The sequence below is a fragment of the Parasteatoda tepidariorum genome, chromosome 1, assembly GCF_982258835.1.
Source record: "Parasteatoda tepidariorum strain Cologne lab strain chromosome 1, Ptep-v5.0, whole genome shotgun sequence".
NCBI lineage: Eukaryota > Metazoa > Arthropoda > Arachnida > Araneae > Theridiidae > Parasteatoda > Parasteatoda tepidariorum.
This window is the reverse complement of record NC_141755.1, coordinates 36,005,610-36,025,058: the sequence shown is the minus strand read 5'-3', so window position 1 is coordinate 36,025,058 and position 19,449 is coordinate 36,005,610. Positions and strand designations below refer to the sequence as shown.

Below are 19,449 nucleotides of genomic sequence, written 5' to 3'. Positions count from 1 at the left end.
AGAGTGTAATAATCTTTTTTTTTTTTAGTTGGAAAAACGATTTTTTTTATTTATCACAATTTTGAAAAGTCTAGATATTTACCATTTCAAAACAGTTTTTATATTTATTTAGCCTTATAAAAAATTATAACCGATTAAAATGCAAATAAAACCCATTGAATTACAAATTTTTCTGCCGTGTGTAAAGAATTTTTTAAACTCTTTTTTTAGGAAAAATAAAACTTTCATATTTCAATTCATGATGAACTCTTTATTAGTCAAAGTCATAGGAACGATCAGGTCATATTTATATGAATATGAATTGTAAATTTTTGAGTAAAGGCTTACTTGGTTTTTAGCCGTAATACTTTAAATGTTTCAAAACAAAATATATATCATAATAAATTTCCTCATTTACTTAAACTAACATGACAAATATTTATCTGAATATTCGTTTTAAAAAAAATCCATAGAACTTTTAGTTATGTTGTTGTGTATTTTCCCTAAAACGAAATCTATATTCAGCGAATTTATTCTGACATCTTATTTTCCATCGGAATGTTAAAAATATTTAAAATAATAATATTCTCCATACAACGAAACGATATTTTCCTAATCATTAATTTTATAGATGTTTACCTTTTTGATGTTCGTCATTTATGGAATTTTTTCAGATGTTTATTTTTCGATTTTCTTCATTTTTAAAAAAAGTTGCAATTGAATGGAAATTTGGAGTTTTTACCACCTGTCTGTTTCTGGTACAACTCGCCTTATTCATTTCAATAACAAATTATTTTCAAAACAGATTATTTATCATTTTTGAGCATTTTATTTACGTAATGAAAATTAATGATTTCAATAAATTTCTACTACTTAACTCGTAATAATATTTAACTTTATTTTTAATTGAAAGTCATAAACTTATATACTTTTGAAATTATGATATCTATTAAAAAATTTGCAACGATTAGTTAAATAACAGCAAAATTATTTAAATGCATTTAGTTAAATGCAACAAATTTCTCTTGCGAATTTTTCAAATGGAATTAATAAACTTCTTATTATACCAATCGATTTCGAGTTATGAATTCGCTTACAGAGTGAAATCGTTTGATATAAATTCAAATATATTTTATAAAGAGTTCTAATATTATAAATATATTACTATTTTGAAAATATAAATTTATTTTATATCGATTTTTAGCAAAACTAATGCGTGACTGCTTAGTATCCGAAGGACGATTCATGTACTTCGAAGCCTTACAGCAAATTAGACACTCTTCGTGAATGATACCAACAACTAGAAAACTTGTAGGGCATCCCCATACATCTCCCATATATGCTCACATTTTCATTAAATAATCTAATACCAATACCAAATTTATAGCCTCCGCCCCAAAATCACTTATCTACGATCAAGATCGCGTGTAAATTGAGAAACCTCCGAAGTTCCACCAATAATGCCTCGAAAACGGTTGCTAACCCATGGTTATATACGAGCTGAAGTTCTCGAAAAACTTCAATACTCCCATGTTGGTAAAGTAAAAGGGAAGCCTTTTGTATGGCAGAAAAAAAGCCTTTTAAAAAAGCGTGATGTGAAGTTTTTTCTTCTTGCATTTCACAATAAAAAAAAGGGAGATGGTTCTTTGGTATCCCCTCCAGAACTCTTACTAAAAATCTATTTTCCGCTGGAGAGGCTGAGACCGATGTATGTTTCGATTAAATATAGTGGCCATTGATAATAGGTCCAGGTGGCACGTGCCCCCTTGAAACAGCGGGTCCCTGCTCCCCTTCTCCCGAATAATGACCTCCATCACATATTGGGATCTATTTTACAATATGAGCGCCTTCTTTTTTTTTTCGGTCTCCTATTCTAACTTCGTTTTCTGTTTCATTCGTTTTTGCAAATTGTCTGTGGCCCTGTATTTTTTTTTCTCCGGCACACTTATTACAGATTGAACAGGGGCGCCTGGCTGCCCGCCGATTAATTTATCATCGGCATAAAAGTCGGAGGCTTATTGTCAAGAATGTTTTATTTATCGGCACCAGACACGGCATAGTAGGATTAGGCATTATTTTAGTGCTATAGCCTCTTTCTGTATTTCGTTTCAGGGGGTGAAGAGGGAAAAATGGATAAAAATGGGATAAATATTTGTAACGTGTGGGTGTGCCGATGCTTGATTGGTAGTGAAATAGGAAGTAAATGTTAATATTTTAGGGTTGACAGCTGATATTTCTATCATTTCAATCATTTTCTTCTAGCTTTTCGTATTATTGTTTGGTATGAATTTCGAGCTCTTATGATTTTTATGATTCATATAAAACATAAGCTACTTAGTTGTATGTTTTATGATATATGTCTCAAGAAAATGTACTTTGATTTTAAAAGTAAAAATTGGGTGTCTTATTTATTTTGGGACTGATACCTTGAAAATAATTTATGACTAGATTATATAATGATTGGACCGCATTTTATTATTTTTAATCAAGCAAGCTCGAGAACAAATTTTAATTTAAAATGGTTGTACTACTGATACTTAGTTATATTTGAGCCAAATATTACTTTTTAGTTAAAATATATTTAAAAATTGTCGTTAAACACTTAATTGGAAAAACCTAATTTAGAAAGTATATTAATTCGTATTTCACATGTTAAAAATGATTCAAACTCCTACGTGTTTTATTATAAATTGATTTTTTTAAATAAAATTGTGAAATGAACTGTTTTTTTCCTTTTTAATAGTTGAAATATTTGTAATTAGAATCGTTTTTTAGTTTGATTAAACGATATAATATGCATACTTCTTCAATCAATACGATTGTTTTAACTTTAGTTGTAATTCTTTTAAAATGTAAATAATATTTACCATTTTCGTATGTTATACATAATTTACACTTTATAAAATTTTCATTATTATCTTTATTATTTATTATTTTAAAAATAAAGGAAATTCAGATTAATATGCATTTAAAACAATACCTAAAATGTAACTAGGTATTATAGTTTTTTTCTCCTTTTTTATTTACTTAAATTATAATGCTATTAAAAATTTTGCTCATGATATTCGAGGTAATTTAGTATACTAATTACAAATTTTTATATAGTATGGATAAGTATATAGTCTGAAATAATATATTATTTTATATTTTCTTTTTCCTTTTGTTTACCATACTGCTACAGAAATTTCTATGAATTTTTTTTAAAATTATTTTTTGTTCAAAAGGTACTTATGTATACTTTTTTGTGATGCAATATGCATATTTCATTTAGTAGTTACAACTGCTTTAATTTAGGTATTTTGCAATGTAAATAATATTTAAAATTTCCGTACCTTATACATAATTTATAATTTTTAAAATTTTATATTTTTATCTTTATTAATCTTCTTTTAACGAAAAAAGCTATTTTGAATATTATGCACTTTACACAATGCCAAAAATGTTTCTATGAAAGCCTCATACGTCTGAGTTTTTTTTCAAAGATTTAAATTACAATGCTTTTAAAAATTTTGTTACTAAATGCGAGATAATTTAGTATATTAATTAAAAAAATTTACTTTAAAGAATAATGAATTATTTTATGTTTTTTTTTAGAAAACCGATGCATTTCTATTTTAAACAGGGTGCGTAGCGTTTTTAAAAAGTACTTAAATGTGCTTATTTTCAATTTTCGTTTTTCAAAAGCCCTTAAAGGTGCTTTTTTCATTTGGTGTTTTTAAAAAGTGCTTAATTTTCCCTCTTTCAAAATGAGATTTTTCCTTTACTATGTTGATTTTCGCTTCGAATTATGCAAAAAGACACAGTTACATTGTTCTATTCAACGTTTTCACAATTAATTCAACCCCAATTTATTTCGGCGTATTGTCAGTCCGTAGCGTATGAAAACGTCATTCGTTTTACATCATTCAAAATTTCACAAATGTTTTTTGCTGCCAAATGCCAAAATAATTTTTTTTTTTTTTAACATGACGGTTAAAACAAGATAAAACCGTTAACTGTCAAAAACTTTCCAACCCTGCCTAATTATATTTTTTTAAAGTGCTTAAAAATATTATTGGGTGCTTTTTTCAAGCACTTAAAGTGCTTAAAATGTGCTTATTTTTTGTTGAATAATTTGGCTACGCACCCTGTTAAAGAAAGTTACATTTTGGTCCAAAGTGTGTTTATGTATTGCTATTATGTAACTGCAGAAAGTACGTTCGTTTCGGCCAGTAGTTGACAAAACAATTTTCACTCAATTAAATGCTATGGAACTAAATTATAAATGAGAATTGGAACCTTCATTTCCTTTTTGCTAAATCGTTACATCCATTTTTAAACATTTATCATTACAGCAACTCACAATTTTTAAAGATATTTCTTAACAGCCCCGTATATTAACGTAACTTTTCATTCTGTTTAGAAGGGAAACTTTCATCAACCTTCTTAACAGTTGGAAGATCTCGTAAAACGTCGTTTGGGGACATAAGATTTTTGTGTCTCTTGCATTTTATCTGGGATACTAATTGCCTTTTAACTACCTACACGTGGTTATTTAAAGCGATGCTGTAAACCACACTCAAAAGATTTTGAAAGCAAACATCTGGCTTGGAATTGCGATCTCTGGAATTGATAAGAATATGACGACTTCGTGGTTAAAAAAGAACTATATCAGTGCCTAATTCTTGGCACACTTCTTCAACCGACGAGTCAAAAAAATTATTTCAGTTTACAAGAAAAAATTATCCTTTGGAGGTATATAAATTAACTTTAAAAGTTTCCTTTATTAACAAAAAAGTTTCTATGAAGGTGACTTGCAAATTAAAGTAATTTGCAGTTTCATCAAATTGATATTTATAAATGAGACCTTTTAATGGTTTTGTTTTTAATGTCCATATCTTTCTTTTGTGGAAAAAAATGAATAATCAAGTTTTTGATTTCAAGGTTTAAACCAGTGTTTTACCAATTATACAAGCTTCATATAATTCTTTACAGCTAAATGTCTATTGACTTTTTTATTTTTTTAACAATTGTGCAGACAGTCAAAACCAAAAAATATGATATATACAACACAAATCAAAATAGACTACCAGGTCAGCTTTGATTTCATCAAAATAGGGGAGAGATAAAAGAAACAGGGTTGTTTACTTTCTTTTAGATATGAAATTGTGCATGAGAAATTCAGAAACGACAGCACATTATCGTATTTCTTCAAATCGAATCGTTTCGTTGTGGTAGTTTTCGTATTAAAAAACGAACAATGTCTGTCAAAATCTAATCAAATGCTTTTGAATTTTTTATTGCTTATATATATTTGCATTCATAAATAAAGTTTTTTTTCTTCTTAATTTTATTCTGAAAACTTGAAAATAATATATATTAGAAGAATGTAATACAAAAAAAAAAAAAAGAAAACAAATTTACTGGAAGAACCTTGCTGCAGATGGGACCTGATGGCAAAAGGTCACTTTGGACGGCCTTTGACTGTAACAGAAAAACTTGAAACAAGGAAAATACAAAAAAATTAACATATATTAAATAAATGTGCATATTTAATTACGAAATAAAACTATATACCCCCCCCCCTCAGGGGATTGAGCATTCGTCTACCAATGAAGTGAACAGGGTTGGAATCCCAGCGATGGCTAATTAATACGAATTCCGCACCCAGCTTGCACCGACCACAGTGGTGACGTAAAATATCCTCAGTGGTAGGCGGATGATGGTTTAGAGTCCTCTTGCCGTCAGCCTAACCTGAGATGTTTTTGTGATTTTCCTCTCCATGTAACGTAGTTCTATTAAAAAGTTCTTCGGAAAGGCACATTTCTCCCAATACTTGATCCCTTGTCTTCTGGATTGGGTTCAAAATTACAAGACTACACACTTGAAGATTAGTTGTCTTAAATCTAAAATGGGTCGGCTTCTCAACGACGGTTATAAAATAAAATAATCTATAGTACCCCGAATAAATAATTTAACCAAATGTTTAACTAAACACTTTTGAGTTTTCAATAAACTATTCAATATTATTTTACACCACAATTGCGAAATTCATATTTATATCATTTGCAATCACGATACGCTTTTCAAATGTGATAAAGCGTCTTATTCTATCATCTGATCCCTTTTGAGAATAAAAAGGGGCGAAGCATTTAGGGCGATAATCGCCGAGCGAAATTTTAACGTGTCTAAGATTACTTTAAATTCATGGTATTCTAGATGCCTTTTGAAAGGAATGAAAATGCTATTTTCTCAAACAAATCAGAGAGTGAGTTTCTCAAATAATTTTATTCTATCTCTGCCCGCCCCAGTACCCCCCAAAAGGAATGAAATCCAACTTTGGAGTTAACTGTGTACCCCCCTCCCCTCGCTCCATTAACCGTGATGCTTGGCAAGTTCTATTGGTTTAGTCATATTCTTACAATCCTTTGCCCTGCATTATTCATGCTGAAGCTTTTATTCTGTAAATGTTTAGAAAAGCGAGCACCCGTTATGAATATTTTATTTTCAGACTTGTAAACAGTTAAATTGATTACCACTTTTCCAGGGAGTTTGTTTTAAGCTTGACTTTTCACTCCGAGCTATTTTAAACAGCAAGTTTAAGATTGTTTACTTTAGGTATTCTGAGGGAATATTAATTGTACATCAAATTTGATATCATTTCTGCAAATATTAATATAAATGTGGGCTTATAAAATAATTTTCAGACCAAAATTGTGACAGTATTCACGCTGTTATCATGAACGAAAAATAAAGTTACAATTTTTACAATAGTTTTAAACTTGACTTTTCTCTTCGAGCTATTTTAAACAGCAAGTTTAAGATAGTTTACTTTTTGTATTCAGAGGAAATATTAATTGCACATCAAATTTGACATTCATTTCAATATTTCTGCTGATATTGATATAAATGTGTGCTTATAAAATAACTTTTCAGACCAGAATCGATAGAATTCATACTAATAGCATAAATAAAAAAGAAAAAAAGATTAATAGGATTGTTGAAAAATAAAAAATACTATCGTTGAATAACCAAAATTAAAAGAAAAGTTTCTTACCATTGTTAAATTTCGAAGGGAAAAAAGTATGTTTTTTTTTTTTTTTTTTTTTTGGTGAGGAAATTAAAAAACGAAAAAGAAGGATACAATTTATGCCTCTTCAGAACTAAAGAGAAGTTAAGTTTTCTTTTTGCACTTTTGCCTTTAACATCGTTTGAGTTTGGTAGCCCAAGTACCTGATGTAATTTTAGTTAAGTGCTATGTATATTTTGTACCAATAAGCTTTAATTTCAATCAATCAAAACGTTCAATCGATCGAAAATAATTAATTGATAATTATTTAATTAAAAAATGCATTTTCACGTTTACTACTTCACAAGAAAAACCTAATTAAAATGAAGGTAATTTAAAATTAGGAAATTTAAAAATAACCGGGAATTGAAGATTTTTCTTTAGAAAATAGAAAAAAAAGGAATGTTATTTCTTATTTCCGTCTTTAAAAAAAAAAATGGTGATCTTTTAAAGCTCAATCTAATGAATATTTAAACATGGTAGTTCAGCTATACTATACTATTTTATTTACTATAGCATATTATTTGTTTTAAATATGTCGAAATGCTGTTTCTTATTTCTTGTAGTAAGTTTTTCCAACTGCTAAATTGCTATAGTTAGCTTAAAATAGCTCACACAAAAGCACAGTGATAGGGTATTTCCTCTTAATATATTGAGTACAATATATGTATAGAAAAGAAACACAATTTTCTTTTCTCCAGATTTTAGTGACAGCCCTGCTATTATAGTTTTGCAATCTTCTTTCAAAACTAAGAAGTCCTAGCTTTGTAAATTTTGTTATTCTAAATTAATGTAATTATGTTTTTCTAAATTATGTTCTAAATTGTAGTTATATGTACTAAAACGACTAATTAAGGAGTTACTAAATTATTATATATTCATTCCTAATCTATACAATTCTCTCAAGTTGAAATGTAAGTGTAATTTACACCTCTGTTTACTGATTTTAGAAGTCAATAGATACGAAACCTCAGTTTAGCGATTATTATCAGTTATCTGATGATTATTATCAGCTACATTTTAATTAGCAAGGACGAAATGATTCGCTGTACTTGTACAAATATAAGGAATACAATTTCATAATGGGTACATCAAATAGCAACATCATTATAATACAGAAATCAGTTCCGTTATAAAGACACTTTCCTTTTCCTCCCCCAAATTATGAATAACTTCCGTTTTCACACCCTCTCTTTCGCATATTCTGGCGCCACTTCCGCCAAAGAGGAAGCCAACTTTCTTGACTGGCGGTGTGCGCCCCTGGATGTTCCGTTTCCTGGCCACACTGGTCAAGAAGTAAAACAAATTCCGGCCACCCCTTTCGAACATGGATTTCGCGTGCTGTGCAGGCAGAGAGTCTCTGAGGAAAAGATGGGTGGGGGTGATAGAGGAGGATTCGATTGGCGATAATGGCTCTTGTCTTAACAGAAGTTTTGTTGAAAGTGTTGTTTGGCAAAGTCATTAAATTTGGCGACAGTGAGGATAGTATTAAATATTTATTTAAGGAGCCTTGAAAAATTAATTTTTAATTGATGACAGTCTTAACCCTTAATTAAGAATTAAGCTCATAGAATCCATGGATTTAATTATTATAATTATGGCGAAATGTGTTTTATTTATTTTTTTTTTTTAAGTATGGGGGGTAAAATGACTATTTCTGTGATTGAGACTTCTATAGTTACAGTTTTAAATTTATTGTTAACATTTCATTTCTTAATTATAGAATAATAAATTACCGGATTATATATTAATGCATTTTAATTATTGTAATTCGTTATGAAAATAATTCCTAAGAAAGTTTTGTAAATTGGTAGAAAATTAATTTTAGTTCTTAAAAATTTTCATATTTATTGATTTTAAGTTGTTTTAATTCTTTTTTATTTTTTGCTTCAGTTTTAATTTTTATTGTTTCCAGATTTCTTTATTTTATTATATATATGCAGTTATAATTTTATTGACTTTTTAGTTTTTTATTAAATTTAAAGGATTTTAGACCTCACGTATGCTGCTGCATAGTAGAACTATTCAGATAAGGAAGGTTTTCTTATCTTAAATGTTGTATTGTGTAAGCAATAAGAATCGAATGTCTCAGAAATAACTTTTTCACCAATTCAATATAATTAGTAAAATACGTAAGCGTTAAAGTATGATTATGCTTAGTGTTCAGTGATTGCTGCTCTTAGTATATATTTTTAAAATCATTCTCAAATATGAAGTTCATAAAAGTATGCACAGAAAATTCGAAAATTAATATTATTTACTTTTACAATCTGTCGAATCACGAGTTAGGCAAGCGAGGAAAAAATAAACGCGTCAAGAACAGTTTTATTGTCAGATAAAATTTGGAGGTACTTCGAGTAGTCGCTTTTCAATTCTTCAGGTGGCCCAGTGGTTAGATTTAGGGCCGGAGGGGTCGGGATTCGATCCTTGACTTATCTAAGACTCACCGAGTACATGCTCATAAAATCAGTGGAATCGGAAGCCCTGTGGTCAGTCTCCGAGCAGCACCTTGGGTACAGGTATCCCCAGAAAAATATCTTTCCCTCAGATTTATGTCTAAATTGTGGAAGTGGCCTTACGGATGAGTGGTGCTACCATCTATAAGGGGGTTCTGAGCTAACTCGTACTTTCACCCTAGTGGTGCTCTCTTGGTATTTCTTCCGAGCTTAATACGCAAGACCAATGGCTGGTGAGGGAGCTTTTCTTGTCCAAGTGTCATTAAATCAGTTACAACAATGAAACAAGTTTAAACGTTTTCATCAAAAATTTGTTTGTTTTCGTTAGTTATTGAATCAATTGTTTCTAATTTTCTTTGTTTATTACTAATATTTTTCAATTAATAAAAGTTTAATCCATTAACATTTTTGAATTAATGTTTTTCTTATCAAATAAATTTTTATTAATACTTTTGCCTTTATTTTATGCATTGGAATGTTTCATTGAATCAAATATAAAATTTGATGGTTATAAGCATTTTTAAAACTCAGAAAAACTATTATAGATACAAGCTATTAAGAATATTTATAACCTTAAATTTGATTACTAATTTCAAGTAAAATGCATAAAATGAATCTATAAAGATATTTAAAAATATTAATTACTCAATAAATAAGGAAGTATCGTATGTATAATTTTTTTAAAAGTTGAACTAGAAGTGAAATGTCGGAACAAGACCCTTAACCTCCTAAATCTATTCCATCTTAACACTGAATTTTTATCACCCACCCCCTAAAATCCAAATCCTTGAGCTCCTCCCCACCTCCCGAACGTGACAAGCGCCCCTGAGCGGAACAATGAATTTTTCATCACTCTCGAAAATAATAGACATCTCTGACTACTGGGGGCGCCTGCCCCTGCCTATTCTCGCGTGAACCGTAATGTGTAACGGGCAGACAGGTAAGGGCATAGACTCTATGATGGGAAAAATTTCACTCGGTCGTTCTAATAAAAAAAAAAATTCGAAAATACAGTCGTAACTGTTGATGTACGGGGGTGGCCGAAGAAGATTTGGTGAGGGCGTCATGAGTGGAGAACACGTCATGCTTTTTTGAGGGGGGGGGGAGGGTGCACGTGCAAAGCTTTACGGAGTGTGAGACACTTCTAATGAGAACACGTGTAACGGTGTGTAATTTTGCGGCTTGTGTGCCGTTATTTGATGGGTGAAGGGCAGTACAAAAAAGTTTTTTTGACAAGTCATTCCTTATGAGGGTGTTGTATATAAAAAATCGCTTGCAGATGAAGAAAAATCGACTGGTTTGGTGGGAAAGGAACGGGTTGCAAGCGTTATTTGCATTATTTTTTTCCCCTTAGGTTTTGTATGCGTTATTGAAGTGTTGACACAATCACTCATTTGCGGGAAATTTTACATTAGGTGGTGAAAACATTACTGAATCTTGTGCATTTTTTTAATTCGTCATTTTTGTATATTTTTTTTTCTTCGAAAAAAGTATCTCTGAGTGGAATTTTACTTTTTCCCGTCATTATATTTTCCGTATATCAACGGATAATTTCCATTTTCTCAATTTCACGTTTTTGACCAAAAATGTCACGTTTCGACTTTCAATATTTACTCTTTTATACTATCTCATTGAAAAAAATCCTTATTATAATAATACATGAAAGTATTGTCTCACATTAAATTAATTGTTCTTAGTTATCATATAAATGATCTTATCATTAATGATTAACTTGGATCATAATTTAATTTTGGTTATTTTCTTTATAATGGAATTTTAGTTATAATTTTTCCAATATAAAATTTCTTATTGTTGGTACCTCAGAACCTTCTTTATTCGTAGTATAGAATTTTCGTAATTTCTGCAGATTTTAGATAGCTTTTAAGACTTCCAAAAATTGTTACGGACTATTCTTTTCTTTACTGGCTTATGGTATATTTTTATTTCTTAACAATCACGTAGTTTTAATAATAATTTTTTTTTTGTGATTTTGTGGCAAATTCTTGTTTTTTCGTGTACGAAAAAAAATTTAATTTGAAGCAATTTTTTTGATACTTTGATAAACTATGATTTTTAATCGTTCTGCAACTATATATAAAATCGGGCGTATTTTGTTTCTTGTTAAAATGTTCTTTCGAAGTTTGTAATAAATTTTGAACGAAAAGTAACCTAGTGTTTACAGTAAAGTATTGCTGCAATTTTATTTCTTTGTACCTTTTATCGAACTAAAAAAGATCGCGGCAATCTGTATTATTGGTATTTATTTAAATGCATTTGTCATTAATTTCCGTATTTAACTTCTATCATTTACTCTACGAAGATTGTATTTAAAGTAATGGAGTTTTATAATAGAAGTCTTCAAATTTATAGATTATTTACAAAAGTATGTTCTCTTTAAACTTATAAAAGATGCTTAACTCGACATTGGATTAACATACAATTTATTCCTCAGTTAATATTGAATTACCTTATTCACACAAACTATCCTTTTAAAACTACTCACTAAAATAAAGAAATTGGAAGTACAATTAATTTTCTCTTTGAACAGGATACACTTGTTATCAATTCCATTTAAATCTCAACGAGCAAGATAGTACGAAAGAAAGAAAAAAGAATAACATTTACTACTAAGCACGCATGCTAGGTATCATGAATGCCGGCTTGTTCGCCCAAACGGTTACCATGACAACTTGTACCAGGCTAAACATTGGGAAAGAGTATTTCTCTCTGCGAACGCTTTTTCTTTTGAGCTGTTGCCAAAAAGTTAAACCTTGTGAAGCGTTTTATACGAACTGGCAAAGTAATAAATAGTGATCTGTTTGCACTGGGTAATTTAATTCCGCTTTCTGCTGTTCAAATACCTACCTGGTTGTTACAAAATCCTCATGCGAGACGCTCTTTCAATTATTATTTATTTCGAACAGATGTTAACTGAAACCGTATCGGGAAAGCCAGATTGAAATTCAAACTGCATTTGTTCTGTATTGATTTTGCCTTTTATTTTTACACGGTATTCATGTAGACTTGAATTTAGTGTACCAGCGATATATTTAACAATGGTACACGCTACAGTGACTATTAATGTGAAATTTTATTGTTTACAATTTATATCTAAGCAAAAAATCACGTTATAAAAGCATTATAATTCAAGTTCTTGTTTTATTTTCCTCAATTATATTTCAAACAGCAATAGCATGTTACAACCATAAACATAATATTGCTGTTTGCCAAGTAAAACTTTGTTGAGCAACTGATGCGAAAAGATTCAACAATGATTCTAACATTGTTTAAATTGTCATAGATTGTGATCGTTGTTTTCCCAGCCAAAACTAAATTCACGGTCCTTTTCATTTAGCTTCTTTTAGAAATCGAGCGAGTAATTTTATTTGGAATATTCAGTTTACATCCGCTTTTATATAGTTTGTTTGATAGCTGCAGAATTATTGTCATTGTATTTATTTGTTTGAAATCATATGGACAGAGCTGCTAAAGTACCGAAGAAAAAAAATGTTAGAAATCCAGAATAGACTTAAAAATATTCTATGTTGGGTACGATGCCTTTTGTAGAATCCAACTGAGACAAATAGTGGAGTTATTACAATCAAGCAAAATAGCATTATTTTATGATTTTTTAATATTACATATACAGTGAAACCTCTCGGGAGCGACCACTTTCCGTTCCACAGTAAAATGGCCGTCGATGGAGGTTGGTCGTTCTTAGAGGTTACTTTCATTAACTTCGAAATTGTTATCGAAGGTACATGATTTTTCGCAAACGATTTTAATTTTAGTCACTGTCATTTTCTTGGTGCGGTGTGCGTCATAAAAAGACAGATCGATCCATAAAATTTAGTGTCATAAAAATGATTCCGACTGATATAATTATGTTTAAAATGAAAATTACCAATTATGAATGATAAAGCTTTTTTAAATATATAAACAAACATGCTTTTTTATGTTTGCATTCAATTTTATATCATAAAAATTAGTTAGCTTTAAAAGATGAGAAGAGGTTTATTTGAAATGCTTGCAATGAAGAAGACGAAGAGTTAAGGCTATCAACAATTGACTTACACTTTGTAACGTTTTTGGATGTCATTCAGATCGTATCCTTATAACAAAGAGGACAGCTTCTTTTTAATACAAATTATATTCACTTTATTACAGATATAATTGTTTTTCAGTGAGTATTATTTGTTTTATAGCAAATAAGTATTCGTCTTTTAGTGAATAGTATCCATTTCATATCTTTATTTTTTTTTCTTCAAAAAAAGCAGTTTATCCACTATCCACTACATCTAACATTTTTTCCTTTGTTCTAACCATTTTTTCCTTTGTTCTATCCATTTATTAATTTATCTAACATTTTTTTTCTTCGGTACTTTAGCAGCTCTGTCCTTATGATTTCAAACAAATAAATACAATGACAATAATTCTGCAGCTATCAAACAAACTATACAAAAGCGGATGTAAACTGAATATTCCAAATAAAATTACTCGCTCGATTTCTAAAAGAAGCTAAATGAAAAGGACCGTGAATTTAGTTTTGACTGGGAAAGAGTGTAGTATTTTTTTATAGTGGATAAAATTTTTTGTTATTGTGGATTATATCCTTTATGTAGTGGATAATAAAGTGTTTTTGATGTTGAAAGGTGTAAAAAAATACACATGAGGTATCAAACGAGGTTATATTTTGCACCAAAAATAAACACATCAATAAATCTAAATTTCAACCTCATCTTCACCTCATAAAATGACCTCAGATATAGCTCAGCAATGCTGTTTGCCAAGATCGGGTAAAATTTTTATGACGTAAAAAAAAAAGAAAAAAAACAGACTCTGAAACTGGTTGTTTTAAGGTAGATATCTATTAACCTCCAAAAAACTGCAAGTGAAAATATTTGCTTGATTGCTTGGACCTTAAGGGGTTGATTTTTTAGAGTTGCTTTTCAAGGCTACTTCAAATAAACCACAAGTTAACCTTAACACCTCAAAAAATAATACTTCAGTGTACGGAACCCTCTCTATAGTGGATAACTATAGTGGGCTGTATTTGTTAGTTGAAGGTATTAGTTCACTAGCGAGTAAATGTTTTTTGTTTAAATACCCATTAAGCTATTATTAAAATTATTCAATATGCAAATAGGTTATTTTTTTTCTTGCAGCATTTTTGTAATGACTGTAAATAATTTTATTAGAGTAACTATGCTCCAAACTATGGAGCAAATAATTACTATCCAAAATAAATCCCTTATAAAAAATCTGAGTTTTGCTCCAATTGACACAGATTTTTCTTAATATGGCGGAACAGACAAGAGGGAGTAATCTGGGACTCAATTACAAACCCCAAAGTTAGGAGGAGCAGAGAACATAGCCGAAAATAACAATAATCGAACGAATCCATCACACTTTGATAATTTTTGCCGCCCCCGATGGCCCAAGAGTAATGACTCCCAGGGGTTCGACTAGATCAAGGAGTCAGGGTGTGGTCACACGTGACTAGGAAATCGAGGGGACAGGGGGGTGGGAGCGATATGAGAGTGACGAAAACTGATGAAACGTTGGGGGTTTTAGCAGTATGGTGTCCATGGTACTCAATTAAGACAGTAACAGCGATGAAGTTGTCGATGTTGGGTTCCTTAAATATTCAGAAAGTGATGGGTACTCCCCCTTTGTTCCATTTTTTCTCCTCCTTACATATTCTCGTTTATTATTTTTATTAATACTGATAAAAACTTTTGTGAGCTAAACGATCAAGAAAAAAATTCTTTAATAATTGAATGCACGTTAAATTAATTAAAATTTGCAATGAATAAATGAAGACCTTGGAGGTTGAAAGAGAAAACTTACATGTAATTAGAATGAGTTTGGTGACTGTGTCTTAAACTAAATATGCCAATAAACAGTACTATGGCCGTAATAAAACAGTAGATTTTATTAACAAAAATAACCTAGTAATAAAATAAATCGTTTAAAATGTTACTAGAAAAGGAATTTTATTTTATTTTATAACAGGCGAACCAATTCTGAGTTTACAATCATCAATATTCAACTCCTTAGCCTTGAAATTTTGAACTCAACCTAAGAGAAAAGGGAACTCCTTGATCAAACATTGGGACAAATTAGTCTTCATGGAGGACTTTTTGATGGGACTAACCCGTATTTGCGTCACATGGAGAGGAAAACTACGAAAACCTCCCACAGTTTGACAAACGGCAGGGGGATTCCAACCCATGATCCGGCTAACAGTAAGGGTATTTTAATTATCATTGTGGTTTCTGCGAGCCGAAAGCAGAATTCATATCAACCAGCCACAGCTAAGATTCGAACGAGGAGCACCTCATTGGGAGGCAAGTGCTCTGTTCCCTGAGAGACCGATAATTCTAACGAATAAATTCGGAACTTCTTTTCATTTCTATGTCTGCATAGCCAAATATTCTAAAGCATGCATTCAAAGGCATAGTATCTCTAACGACATAACATTTAATAGTTTTCCTATTGTGCAGAATAGCGTTTAGCAAAATGAACATTACATGGGACGTTGCATGGAGAGGAAAACCACGATAAACCCCTCACGGATAGCCTGACGCCATGGGACTCTAACCTATGATCCCTCAACCACTGACTATATTTTACATCAGCACCATGGAGGTACAAGCCATCACTGGGATTCGAACCCGGTCATTGGAAGGCGAAAGCTCTATCCCCTGAGCCACCACGACTCTTGATGAAGTATTGTATTCCTTGATTTTCCAAAATCGGGTGCCTCAATTAGTGTTTTGTGAGATGGACAGTTTTTATTTATTCGCCACTTTGGCCAACCTGTACGAACATATCCCGGCCTAACTCTAGTTCTCCATAGAAAAATGTCGGTGAAAACTAGTTTTCTGTGCGGAAAAGCTAACAGGTTCAAGCTCAGAATTAACCTTTATAGTTTTTTAATAGTAAATAAAATGTAATACGTTATTGGGTTCATTTTGAAAATATAACAAAAAATTTATAAAATATCACAGTCAAAGAGTTGTCATTTTAATATTGTGACATTTTTTTCCAAAATATTTTTAATACTGAATTTTTTAGAATAAATTATTTACCGAACATTGAATTGACATTGTTTGCATTTCTCATATATCTCTTGAGATTGGGAAAAATATCTAGTTTACTTAGTTTATTCAGCGTATTTAGTTAGTTTATTTAGTTTATTCATCACTAATGATATTGTATGGCTTCGCTTAGAATTTTATCAATCTTGAAAGGGGATTTAGGGACGTCAAATTTAAAAATAACAACAATGAATCTCGAACATTTTTTTTAATCGAAATATATATATATATATGATCATAATTTATTTATATACTTATAAAACTAAAAGCAGCAAATATGTATTCAAATTCAAACTTTCACATTGACAATTCTTAAAGCATTATAGTAAAAACAAGTTTTTTTTTGTTTCTTTTTTGTTTCAATTTACATTCTTGCTATAATTATTATGTGAGTACTGAGTCTATGATAATCCCAACGGAGAACGTGTAAAGAAACTCTGTAACAAATAAAATTGTAGACTTCTTCCAATAAGAATTTACTTATATAAACTTGAAATATTTTTTTATGTAGGAAATTTTTTTTTAAACATAAACAGCAGTTAGGTCTTAGTAAATTTTAATAATTATTTTTTACTTTTTTTGTTTTTTATTGTTATTTAATTATTTGAACAAGTTTTTCCATATTGTACAAGTGAAATCAAAAAATTTTATTTGTTGAATCAGATTTTATAGAATTTTAAGACAATTCTGAAAAAAACCATAATAAATAAAATGTGTTTTTCAAATTTAAGAAAAATTGAAAGTAAACTTTTTTCTATCTAAAGTAAATTTTTGTTTTTATTGTTATAGATATATATATATACACCGAAGAGCCATTACATTATGACTACCCTGCTAATAACATGTAGGACCACCTTTAGCCCTCAGAACTGCTAGCACCCGCCGTGGCATTGATTCCAAAAGGTGCTGATAGGTAGTCTGAGGTATCTGGTACCAAGCGCTCACCAACTGGTCCTGCAATTCCCTCACATTGCGAGGGGGTAGCGTGGCAGCACGAATTTGGTTTTCCAAGTAGGGCCACAAATGCTCTATTGGATTAAGGTCAGGTGAATTTGGGAGCCAAGACATGACTTGAAAGTCACTGGAATGTTCCTCGAACCAATTCATGACGATTCGACCCTTATGACATGGTGCATTATCCTGTTGGTAAACACCACCCCCGCAGGAAAAACTGTTGCCATGAATGGGTGAACCTGGTCTGCAACTATGTTCAAGTAGCTTACAGACGTCAGGGATTGTTCTATGAGGAATGTGCCCCATGAAAACATTGTTCCTGCGCGAGAAACCATGAAAACCTGGGTGAGCTCATTGTTATAGATGGAGGGTGGTCATAATGTATTGGCTTTTCGGTGTATGTTTCGAAAAACATAGGTAGTTAAAAAAAATCTTTTCTCCCGTAATCCCTACAACACCATTTGGATACCGCTGTCTTTAAGCATTGCATAAAAACAATTTTTTCGGTTAATTTTCCTTTCCAGTTTTGTTTTTTCTCTCCTAAATTTGAGGTAATAAGAATTATAATTTTAAAAATCATTTTCCGATAAGTCGTTATTATCTAGACAGAAAAAATACCAAAGGAATGGTTTAAATTCCGCATATTTTGGTTTTATTAACCAAAATTATGTTTTATTTTACAGGAATCGTCATTATCATACGTAAGGTACACTTTTACCAGAATTTTATCAAAACGCCCTAGGCAATTAACTAACGTCTTGCATAAGTCCAGTATTCTGATACATACATTCATTATGAATTATGCAATATAAAATCCTTTTTCCTCCTTAGGACATATTTTATATTTCAAAATCTTCCACATTTAAAACCATTATAATAAAATTAAAATAATCTAGTTTTTTTAGTTTGAATAAATGCAGATACGGCACATGTTATCTCCTTGTTTGCATTCCAAACAAGACAAAAAATTTAAATCAAAAACAGCCAGTAGCTCTGTGTCAAATCTTAAGTAATAAGACACCTCATTAAAAATGCAAGAAAATAAAATTATTAAATTAAACTAAAACTTGTCTAATTAATAACTTACTCCACTCTCTGATCCCTTTAAGGCATTAGCTCTTTAAAATAATTTAAACACAAAATAATCAACCGCAGCATAAAAGTACTATTCAACTTTCCAACGGACACGCTAATTAATACCCTTTTCCAACATATATTGGGGTGTTTTATTAAACAAAGAAGCAGTTTAGGAAGAAAATAAGACTTTTATAGATGGCAGGGTGTTCTTATAATTAGCATACGCCTTGCCGATAAGTTAAAGCATGTCTTGCAATTAAGAAGATTTAAATTCACTAAATCCATTGACAAAACTATCTCCCCTAACACCCACGGTAAAAGTTAACGAGCACAACAACTAAAATTTACATTCGAAAAGATGAACGCCGGATTAAGAAGGTAGCCAGAGATTTTTAAGAACGCCAGGCATATAATTAAAAATATTTGCGTTCGAAAAGTTTCGTGTTTTTTTCATTTTGATATTGGAAAATTCCTCGCCACCAACTGCCCCCGGGGAAATGGTGATATATTTTTACATCAGAAAAATAATTGCTTTGTATTTTTGAGTTGAAAATTTAAGTTTAATTCCGAACCCTGCTGTTTAGATTTGTTTAGTAGAATATTATTTTCGGAATTGAATATAAACTGGTTTTCAGCTTCAAAGTGGTTAAAAGCTAATATGGTTTAAAATAAAGTTTAAGTAAAATATTTCTCATATACTAAAATGAGAGAAGTGGTGAAATTATACATTTTTCAAGCATTCTTAAAAGCTAAAATTTAGTTTAAATTTCCCAAATAAAATTGAGTTTTTCTCCAAACAATAAAACTGTTCTGTACGAAGACTTTTTATAAC

General features: G+C 30.6%; 1 protein-coding gene across 1 annotated transcript in view; it reads left to right on the top strand.

Annotated features, from left to right (window-relative positions):
- Positions 1 to 19,449, top strand: part of LOC107437062 (uncharacterized) — a 549,175-nt gene that overhangs the window by 72,010 nt on the left and 457,716 nt on the right. The gene's annotated exons all lie outside the window — the stretch shown is intronic.